The 11,568-nt window shown below is 42.7% G+C and overlaps 1 pseudogene; it reads left to right on the top strand.

The window, feature by feature from the left end:
• Positions 1–9,198: 9,198 nt before the first annotated feature.
• LOC123458659 lies at positions 9,199–9,978 on the top strand (annotated as a pseudogene).
• The last annotated feature ends 1,590 nt before the right edge of the window (positions 9,979–11,568 follow it).

Here is an 11,568-nt window from a genome sequence, read left to right as displayed (position 1 = left end):
TGTAAACACATAAACTTGTATTAAATATTCATATAATCACTGTGATAATCCATAAAGCAATTATGGCTGAAATTAAATTGTCTTATTAATAAAAAATAAAGTAGAACTTTAAAAGATAGGAAGATGTCGCTTGAACTTTTACAGTTAACAGAGTTAAAATAGCATTGCTTTTGCCTTGACCAACTCTAGTTGTACACAGTTAATCAGCTTCTCTGTTGTACTCACAGGTTTTGCAGCCATGCCATGAGCCACAGGAGAGGTATTAAAAGAAAAAAGGGGACACAAAGGATGTCTTGTGGCCATTCTCAGCTCTTGCCACACTGCTCAGCCTGGAAGCGCTGCTTTTGAGGCTCTCTTGCCTGTTTTGGTCCAGGTGTGATCAACTGGCCCCTACTTGGCCTCCATGGACTCAGCAACAATGTCACAAGGTGGACAGAGCAGGAGAAGGGTCTGGGTGGACTCATTTGCATCCAGTCAGATCTGGGTCAATGGCTGGTTGAATGGGAAGAGGGTCCAGGAGGCACTGGGGAGCATCAGCCTTGATGGCAGGTGAGCCTTTTGAAAGTAAGTCCTGGAAGCAGAGCCAGAGGTCGAACCTGAGATGCTGGGGGATGGGGAAGCAGTTGAAGATGGCTGAAAGTAAATTACCCAACAGAAGCTGGGCTTGGAGGCTGGGCTCCACACCCCTTGCTGCTCTGTCTGATCCTCACTGAGCACTGGCCACTCTGTTCTTGCTTGACTGTTCTTACAGAGTAGTGGAATCAGGATTTGAGGTCCAACTGAGGTTCTCAATTATCATTCTTGTTAGCAATGACCTCAGGACCCCAGTTTGTCCTGACAACTTCATTAAGGATGGCCATGGGTTCATAGATTTCCTTGGATGGTATTTTTAGGAAGGGAGGAGGGTAATTTCAACTGGAAAATCCAGGTCAAGAGACATGCATCTGGAATAATGGGCACTCAGTGATGTCTCACCATGGTCCTTGGAAAGGACTGTGAGAAGGTTCTAGGAACACATAAAATGTGAGTGGGAACTTGTGTTTAGTTCTATGCCATAGGAATGGTTCTGGTCAGCTTAAACAGAAGGACCAAGTTCACATAAATTCTGTGCCTCCAGGAAAAGGCTCAGGCAAAGGATAGATAACAATTCACATTTCTTCATAGACCTGCCACTGTGAATGTCAGGAGACTAGAGGCCCTTGCAGGAGAAAAGACTCAGTGCCCATAGAGATAAGCACTTGAATTCACAGGCCTGCCTCCAGATCTAGCTATGTCCCTCATTTCCCTGTCTGGGCCTGCAGCCAGTGTTCTAAATTCCCCTTGATTCAGAAGCCAAGGACCCTGGAAGGCACATCCCAGCGTCCTGGCTTTCCTGTGTATGGAGTGCTCAAAAACAGAAGGTTGAAGTCATTGAGAAAATGCTCATGAATGCTCACCTCACCCTGTGCAGCCCACACTCTGCTTCTGCCTACAATCTCTCCTCACGCCTGTTCATGCTCTGCCTGTCAGCCAGACCTCCCATGTGATTCCTGCCCTCACCCCTCCCTGCCACTGGTGATATTTTCTTCCTTGTTGCTGGCAGAGAGACATTTTTATGTTTCCTTCTGAATCCTTTTCCCAGAAGGACTTTGTGTGCCTCTTCCCATGATAAGTTACAGGTCTTTTCTCTTGGAGAGTTCAGTGGGATGTCGCTAAGCAAACATAGTCAATCCTGGCTTCTAGGCACCATTGTTCATTAAACAATTTGGCAATGCTGTTGTTGCTATAGTAATGACTGATACTTATTTTCTTGATGATGGACAGAGGATTAAAATAAAAGTACCCTAGCATGCATGCGTTTGAGATAATTTGACAAAACCAATAATTTAATTTAATTCTGCCTCTTGAATTTAGAATCCACATACCATTTCCCTCCCTACTTATCCCTCTCCTCAATCTCTCCATATATATATATATATATATATATATATATATATATATATATGTGTGTGTGTGTGTGTGTGTGTGTGTGTGTGTGTGTGTGTTTGTGTATACATATATATATGAACATAAACACACATTTAAGGCTTTTGTGTACACATACACATCATGGACATGCACATACATAGTGAAATGATGACTACAGTTAAGCAAAATAGCATATCCGCCACCTTCATTTAATGTTTCTTTTTGTGGATAGTAAGAATAGCCAACATGAATTCTCAGCACAGTTTTAGTCCATCTATAATATTATTGATGATAGTTTACTCTCTTGCTGAGCATTTCGTTCCTAGACTTAGCCACATCTTGATCCTAAAACAGAGGCAGGGACCATGGGACAATAGACTAGTGGCTCAGAAATGAAGGGTGCATGATCCTTTCATAAGGGACAGGGACACTGCACTCTTAGATCTCTCACAGCTCCCTTTCATGCTGCTGCGTGAATAAAATGCTTGTGAGACTTCTCAGATTGACCACATATACCCACTCCTCACCTAGGGTGCCCATATTTTGCCACAAGTAACATGTCTTTATTTTCATTTAGGAATAGATTGGACTTAGTGCTAACTCGTGTAGCACACTGAGTACGTGGTTCACAGTAGTTTTGGGAATGGAGACATGACATTTTTACATTATGGGGTTACATCTTGTAGCTGTTTCAGAAGGGTACCTGGTCTTAATATTTTGTTTCCTACAGGAAAATGAAGTGGAGTGAATACCCCCTCTCCTTTTCTTCCTTCAAATTATACTAACTCCTGAGAAAATTGGGGTTATATAATTGTGAATTATAGACATGTGCCATATGTTGGGAATTTAATGAAAATCTCAGCAAAGATTCATTTGACCTTTATTTTAACGGCAACTAATCACTTGCTCTTTGAAACAGGAAAATGTCTCCCAGGAGGAAGTGGTAATGGGCCTGGTAGGTAGACCTCATTGTGGTTTGCAAGTGGAGCTGGGCACTGTGTGCCTTCCTGATGCTTAGGGCAGCTCAGGATCCCTCATGCTCACAGTCCTAGGAAGTGTAGTGTTATAGGAAGTCCCAGGCCCCTCCTGTCACCACTCTGTTCACTACCCCATAGCTAGAAGGACCTCAGCACCACACTCTCCTTTCCTTCAGTCAAAAAGAAAATCAAAGAGCAGTTTTGAAAGTCAGGCAGTGGTCCAATTAGGAAAGCAGGTAGAGACAAGCTGAGCTTCCACCCAGTTCTAGCAACAGCTTGAATGTCAGCATCAGGCAAGTGGAACATTATCCTGTGTGCCCTGTGGTGGTTTGAATAAGATGCTCCCTGCCCCCCACATAAAGTTGTGTTCTGAATGCTTGGTACCCAGATGGTGGGAATTTGGGAGATGGAGCCTTGTTGGAGAAGGTGTGTTTCTGAGGGCAGGCTTAGGGGTATTATGGACAGCTCCCCCGTGCTACAGTTTGGGTCATTTTCCTGCTGCTATTTTCCACCTGCTTTGGCATAGAGGTGATGTACAGCCACTGCTTATACCATGCTTTCCCCTGCCATCATGAAGCTTCCTCTTGAGACAATAAGCCAAAATAAAAACTTTGCTATAATCAGCTACTTTTGGTTGGGTACTTTATACCAGCAATGAGAAGATAACTACAACAGAAAATTGGTAAGAAGTGTGAGAACCCTGACTGTGTGACTTTTGGTCTTCTGGAATTAAATTGTGGGAGGTTTTGAATCTTTGGCCCAAAAGACTTCTTGCAGTGCTGTAAGTAGTATTTGATGGACCATTCAGGTCTGATAATTGAAAGACCTAAACACAGTCAGAACTATGGACTGTGCAGGTTTGAATTATGAAAGGAAGAATGCTTGATCTAGATTGTAGTACAAGAAGTTTGTGTGAGAGGCTAGCATTCTGCCAATGTCCTAACAATTTGAGCAGGGTTGAGTTTAGAAAAAAACAAATGGACTGGGACTGATGTGAGCAGAAGAGTGTGTCACACAGAGAAATGAAAATTTTGAACTAGAGGCAACAGCTCAGTTCAGCTGTAATTGTTTGAGAGATAAGCACCATTGAGATTGGGCCAGCTGTTCTGCCTTGAGACAGAAGTGTAAATGCTGACTCTTGAAAGTAGGGGGCCAGAACACTGAGGGAATTTTCCTGCTCTTCAAAGTTAGCATTGATCCCACCCTGGGTTAACAAATGTGGTTGCCTATTTTATACCATGGGAAGATAACTGTAGGTTTCAGTGGAGACTCCAGGGTTTTGGTCATGTCAGGACTATAGCACAGCTGCCAGGGAAAGCTGCTGACTGGGTATGGAGTTTTCCCCAGGTTGCAGGCAGCCCAGCTGCAAGGACAGAATTGGAACCCCAGTCACTTCATCACTGGTTATAGGTGCTATACTTGGAGGTATGGAACTTAATGTTGCACTCTTTCTTTTAGATCTTGTATTGGTTCAATCTTTTCTGGAAACACTGTCTTTTGCAGATGTGCCATAATATGCTTTTGGCTTTACAGGCTCAAAGTTAAGAGACCCTGGACTATGGGGATATTTAAATAGTGTTGGAATTGATTAAAAAATACTATGAGGACTTTTAAAGTTGAATTGACTGCATTATATTTTTACATCATCGATGGCCATTAGTTTATAGGGACAGAGGCAGAATGTAGTGGTTTAGATCAGATGTCCCCCATAAACTCATGAGTTCTGAATATTTGGTATCAAGCTGGCAGAACTTTGTGTGGTAGAGTCTCACTGAAAGAGGGTGTGTTTTGGGAGACATGCTTCGGGGTGTTATAGCCAGCTCCTGCTTGTCAGATTTGGGCTTACTGTCCTGCTGCTGCTGTCTACCTGCTGTTGGCAAGGGTATGATGTCCAGCCTCTGCTCTACCACCTTCTCCCTGTAATCCTGGAACTTTCCCTCAAGACTATAAGCCAAAATAAAAATAAATAAATAAACTTTCCTCCCATTAGCTGCTTTTGGTTGGGTGCTTTACCCATGCAACAAGACAGTAACTATAATATACCCTATCATACTGTACGAACCTTGCTGAGGTGTTGGGTCATCAACACATGATAGAGGAGGACACAGAGTAGTCATATATGAAAGGAAGAGACAGGGTGAGGTCAAAAGGTACAGGAAAGCCAGAATCATACTCTGAGGAAGGCTGGAACAGAAGAAAACTGCCTAACACGTACGGCTTTTTGTCAACTTTCCTCCTAGAATATTCTAATAAGGCAATTTAGCAGCATAGTCATCTAAAAATAAACTAGTATTTAGAAGAAACACTTGTGTCAAGCCTTGTTTCTGGCCATGGTAGAAACACATTCTCAGACATGTTGACACTTGCTGGGATGACCTAAAGAACTGTTTATTGACTTCAGATACAGAGGGCACTGAAAGACCAAAGAAAGGATTCCATTCAAGACCAGATTGGTGAACCAGAGTTTATGTAGATAGTAGAGAGTCTTAAAATGCTATCAGGTTCTGACTCAGATGTTGCCTTTTCATGAATGCCTGCTTAGTGCAGTACCATAAAGACATAGTTGCACTGCCTGGCCAACTGGAGGAACTGCATTAAACCCACCTGAGGATGTGGTTTTGGAGCTTTCTCCTGCCTGCTCCCTACAGGCCATACCAGAACAGACAGGAGCCACCTGGGATCAGTTCTGTCATCACATTGAGCTTGCAGTCAACTTTTCTAAACACAGTTTGTCTTACCCTTAGCAGGTGCTATGACACAATACATTAGAGCACAATTTATAAACAACACTGATGAAGATGCTGGAAGGCCAAGGTCAAGGCACACACAAAATTGGCATCTGGTGAGGGATGATCTTGGGTTATATCATGGGGCCATGTATATTTCTGTGTCTTTCAGAGGAATTGACACCACTTCCTCAATGGTACAAGGGCAAAAATGACAAAAGGGAATAGTGTAACCTTTCAACCTTTCTGTAAGAATCCTCCCTTCATCCATGAGGCTAAAATATTCATGACCCAGTCATTTCCCAACATTTTACTCTTGTTAATACTATCCCACTGGGTGTTCAAAACTAATATGCATTTTTGGAAGAACACAGGCATTCAAACCACAGTAAGGACATTCACAGCAGCCCCTCACCTGGGCCATTCCCACAGTTTGAAAGTCCCCTTGCTTCATGCAAGGGAAATGTCAGGGAGTAATTTGAATCTTCTCCGTTCTGAATACGTCCCCCTGAATTTATACATTGAGACTTAAAACCTGATGCATCTGGGTCCTTACAGTTTGGATATGTGATGCTCCCTAAAGGCCCATATGTTTAAGGTACCTTCTGCCTCCAACCATGTGAGAGTAAAGTACCAAGCACTGTCTTGTAAGCAGAGAGCAGCTGTCTCCTGACGTCATGCCCTCTAGCACCTTGGCCTTCCAGCCTCTGAAAATATATATCTGCTGTATTTTAAGTGCTTAGTCTGTGATGTTTCACAGACCAACACAAAGGAGCTAAGATGCCACCCACTCTGTTTTTACACTATCCTCTGCCTGTCCTGCTCAGCCTTCCTTCTGGAAACAGACAGTGCTTTCTTGCTCTGCTGACTGACCTGGCTTGATGTGTGAGTCACAAAAAAAGAGCCAATCATCATTCAAAGTAGCTGTGGAAAGGTTCTCTTTACAAGGGTCCTTGGCTAGCCTTATGCAGACAGATTGAAAGCCTAGATCATAACATCTAGGGGTAACAGCCGCTGAAGGATGTGATGATGAGGCAGGTCAGCCCAGAACACAGAGGAGGCTATAAGCCCAGAAAAGACAGAGGAAGCCTGGGATAAAGGGTGTGTCCACATGGCTGAGAAAGGAAATGGTGGCCAATATTTACAGCTCCACTGGGAATTTGAAAAGCTATGGTTTGATTATAAGATGCATGTTAGACTTAGAAAAGAAGCAACAGCTTTATTACTATATGTGTGCTGTCAATTTAAATTGCTCAAATGCATTTCTCATAGTAGATCTAGACCAAATTATAATCCTTAATTTTTTGTTGATGTTTATTTCACAGTGATGTATAGAAAACTGCTGATCATCAAGAGCCTTAATTCGTCTCTTTCCTCTTGTCAGCTTCTGGAGACAGGAAAAACTAAGAATAAAATCAAACTGTGCTGGTGTTTGACTAATAAGCCTTAGGAAGGCCAGTCTTGCTTCATTTATGACCTCACAGCAAAACAAGAGATTTATAATTTCTATAAATACTGTATAGTAATTCATATTTGCAAAATCTTTTTCTTACGAAACAGCTTTAAGAATAAACATCTAACATTTAGGATAGTTTCTTATTCACAGTACATCTATAAAGAGAGAACAATGAGTTCCCATAGATCCCACATCCAGTTTCTGATGTTTACACAGCACAGGACACTTGGCACTTCATTGGTGAACCCTTGGTAACTACTGTACCTAATGTCCTGCTGTATTCCAGGATCCTATCTTGGAACCCATGTGACGTGGGGTCTTCCTGTCCTCCCATGCTCCTCTTAGCTGAGGCATTTCCCAGACTGTCCTTATTTTTAATGACACTTCTGTGCTTTGATTTGATCATCTGCCAAGCTTTATGTGCTGAAATTTCATACCTGGTATGAGATATGAAAATAATTTGAAATTTACTCTCTGGAGTTCACAGGGGTGATAAGGATTATGTAGGGACATTAGGGGAATTCATGATTGAATCCTGGTGAGGTTATGGGAAGATGAAGAGAGAGCACACATGCATGTACACACTGCATGCCTTTTACCATGTGGTGCTCCGTATTACCTCAGGGGCCTCCTAGCAAGAAGCCATCACTAGATGCCACTCTTGATCTTGAACCTTTGCAACATTGAGCCAAGATAAATCTGTCTTTCTAACTCACACATCCATTGTATGTTGTTATTGGCAACAGGAAGCAGACAAACAAACCCCTAAAGTTTAGGAAAGTATTTGCTTGAGATTTCTTGGGATTTCAAGATATTTTTAAATTTTAGTTAATCTCTCCTCATGGCTGGTCTAACATCATGGTCTTGGGAAGGAAAAATGACAGAGGTCACATTCCATCCTAGCCACTTCTTACTGAACATACTGCTTCCAGCATGCTTTCTACTGACCCTAGTATGGGCCACTTCTAGAGTCATACTCCTGCTGATTCTCCAAGTACAGGTCACACCTCTGCCAACCCTTCCATACTACTCTGTAGATGTCTGGATATACAAGTAAAGGGAGAAGTAGCTGGTGTAGCACCTCTGGGAGAGGGCAGAACATAACATTTTCTTATCCAGAATCTTATCAAAACCTGTCTTGTCACCATATCTGATGGGTTTGGGACATAAATCAAGCTAGAGGTGAGCTGCTATCTAGCTTTCATAGTGCAAGAGGGCAGCTTGTAGATTGTTGACAGAAAAAAGTCATCATTGCTGCTCAGCAATGAATCTTGCATTCTGTAATAATGATCCTCAAGGCAAGATGTGCCCTGTATGCAACAGTGGCTTGGAAGTTAAGGAGGTAACCAATAGCTCCATGATTGTATTTAAGGTGGGATCCACAGGAGGAATGCGTGTCTCCTTCTGAAACTATGTCAAAAGCCCATGGCTGAGGAGAATATAGTCCCTAGGGAAGAACCTACTATTGCTGTATTATTTATGTTTGGGTTGTCAAACTGTTTCCTAAAGATTTATTTTTATATCGATAGATCATATTTTCAGAAAAGCTTTCATCTTTTTCTTTGTTTTTTTTTTTTTCCTCTCTCTTCTTGTTTTGCAGTGGAAGTTGATCAATTTAGAGAATCTTAAGTGGCCAAGCACTGATGAGTGCTTAACCATAAACAAGCTCATCATTCCCTCCAGGCTTCAAGGAGCATCATGGAAGATGGAATGGGAAGCATGTAAAAGCTGGAGGATGGGAAGAAGTGCCATGGAACTCTGAACATGTCAAGAACATTGCTTTCATGAACTCACACAAGATGTGGTTGCTTGAAGAAGATCTGCACATGTCAACATTCTGCTATAGATAGGGAGAGTAATAGACCCCAAGTCCTTCCCCTCCCTAATGAGCTAATGTCAGTTAAGGCGATGGGGAGTCATTCTCTTCTGTGTCATAATAAGAGATGAAAGGAGTACAGTGAGACTAGGAGGATGAAAGGAGTTAATGTGGGGAATATGTGAGCAAACGTAATATATATATATCTTTTGATGCTACCTAGGCAGGGGTTCATATGGTGTTGTTACCATCTTAACTTACAGGGAAACTAACACAATGACCAGAGCCCTTGACATCCTGCAAATGAAGGAGGTGGGTGTCCTCAGATATTTTGAAGCAGGAACCCACTTAGGTGGCACGAACCTTGATGTACAGATAGAGCAATCCATGTACAAGAGGAAACATGATGGCGTCCAGATAATAAATCTGAAGAGGACCCGAGAAAAGTTCTGCTGGTAGCTCGAGCTATTATTGCCACTGAGAACCCTGCTGATGTCAGTGTCACCTCCATGGTACCCACAACCATTGCTAGATACTTGGCTTCTGAGACCTTCACTAACCAGATCCAGCCTTCTGGGAGCCACGTCTCACAGTAACAGATCCCAGAACTAACCACCAGCTTCTCACAGTAGTGTTCAACCAGTGATCCGTGTTACACAGACTCTCCTCTGCAACAACAGGGGAGCTCACTGGGTCTGATGTGGATACTGGCCCAGGAAGTTGTATATACATGAGGAGACATTTCCCGTGAGCTCCCTTGGTGGGTCATGTATGATCTCTACTTCTACAGAGATTCCAAAGATACTGAGGAGTAACAGGCTGTGACCAAGGAGGACATTCAGGGCAAATGTTCGAGGCCTGCTTCTGTGTTCACTGGTGTTCAGCCTGAGGTGGCAGACTGGTCCAAAGGTGTTCAGGGACCTCCTGTGCCTGTCCAGCAGTTCCTGACTGAAGACACGTGCTGAACCGTCTACTGATGACTGGTCTGCAGTTCCCACTGCTCTGCCCACAGAGTGGGTGGGAACTGCCTCTAAGTGGTTGCAGGTTGTTCTGTAGTCTCAGGCAAACTGGAAAGATGAATGGAAATATATGCTTTCTAAAAAAAGTGGAGTATATGAAACGCTGACTGTCTGGGGACTGACTCTCTTCCAGCTTCCAGCCATGCCATTCCATTTTACATGTTAACCACATAAGGTGTCTTCAGCAGGAGGGTCTTACCACTAACCTTTGGTGGGTCATCAAGTACTCTGACAGAAATCTGTCTTTCTTTTAGGAAACCTTGTAAGTCTCTATGATCAAAAGCTCATTGCGGATGATAGCCACATGCTGGTTCTGGGAGTTACAGGTCAGTGCCTACTAAGAAAATGAAGAAAAAGATAACTAATATAAAAGAGTTAGAGAGAAGGGGGGGGGGAGATAGAGAGAGAGAGAAAAGAGAGTCAGTCCCCAGACAGTTAGCACATCTAGTTCCAGCAGGTGCTACATGGGCAACTGGGGGAAAATGACCAATATTTGTACAAGCAACTCATGGTCTAACCTACTTAGCAGCAAATAACCTGTTGTGATGCCCACACAAGTACAATAGTGGCACACAATCATGGTGGGAAACCAACTGCTCTTGATTTGGCTAACTGATCCCCTTAGTGTTACAGGACCCGTAGCTGGAGCTGGGAAACAAGTCAGAACCATATCCAAACATAAGCCTGCTCTCCATTATCAAGCTACCATCAATCGTGGGCTACAAGAGGGCCTACACCTATTAAATTCCCTATTAAAAATAAGAGTTATCTCATTTGTCTCATGCTAACTTCCTCTCTGTTGGAGAATCTGCTTCTTTTTTTCAGATAGATGTATATCTGAAGGAGAGAGCCACCCCATCATAACTCAAAAGGGCCCCTGCTGAAACTAAGAACAATTGACGAAACAAGCAAGGGTGCTATTTTATTGGTGAACTGGGTACAGCACAAGGGTGAAGGAGATCAACACAGAGAAAAATCAACTCATACCAAATTGGATATCCAGAGACCCAGAGGCCCCCAACACCTCATCACTGAAGCAGACCAAAAATGAACCCAACTTAGCTCAGGGAAAATTTGTGGAAGAGGGACAGAAAGAGTGTGAGAGCCACATGTTGGATCATGATATGCAGAGACATTTCTCCTACCCATAACTGTGGGCTAACTCCACAATGCACGACCCATATACCTCAACAAGGAGGGGCAAAGGGCAGGGGGTAGGACAGGCATGAGCCTAACAATGGTACCAAATTGACTGTATTCACTGAGTATAAAACTAATTAATAAAAATAAATAAATAAATAAAAATGTAGTATATGTGTGAATGTCATAACACAAATAAAAAATACTAGTGAAAAACTCTTGTCTTATGCATTGTCTTCTGCAGCACTGTATATGCACACATAAGGCATATAAAACTGTTATTTTAGATTTCTTGTGTTTCAAAGATAATTTTAAAGTACTACCCAGAGATGTTATTCTATTTTCTTAGAAAAACAATGTTCAGCTTCTCTACATGTTCTGAGGTCCCTTCTGGACTACTACTTTATCACTTGCTTAGCCACTAAGTTGCTTAGGCACTTCCATAAGCTACAGTGTTTGTTTAACCTGCCCTCTGAGAACATAGACC

The sequence above is a fragment of the Jaculus jaculus genome, chromosome 2 (genome assembly GCF_020740685.1).
Source record: "Jaculus jaculus isolate mJacJac1 chromosome 2, mJacJac1.mat.Y.cur, whole genome shotgun sequence".
In the NCBI taxonomy this organism is placed as follows: Eukaryota; Metazoa; Chordata; class Mammalia; order Rodentia; family Dipodidae; genus Jaculus; species Jaculus jaculus.
The sequence above is the reverse complement of the archived record's forward strand: the minus strand, read 5'-3'. Positions and strand labels throughout refer to the sequence as shown.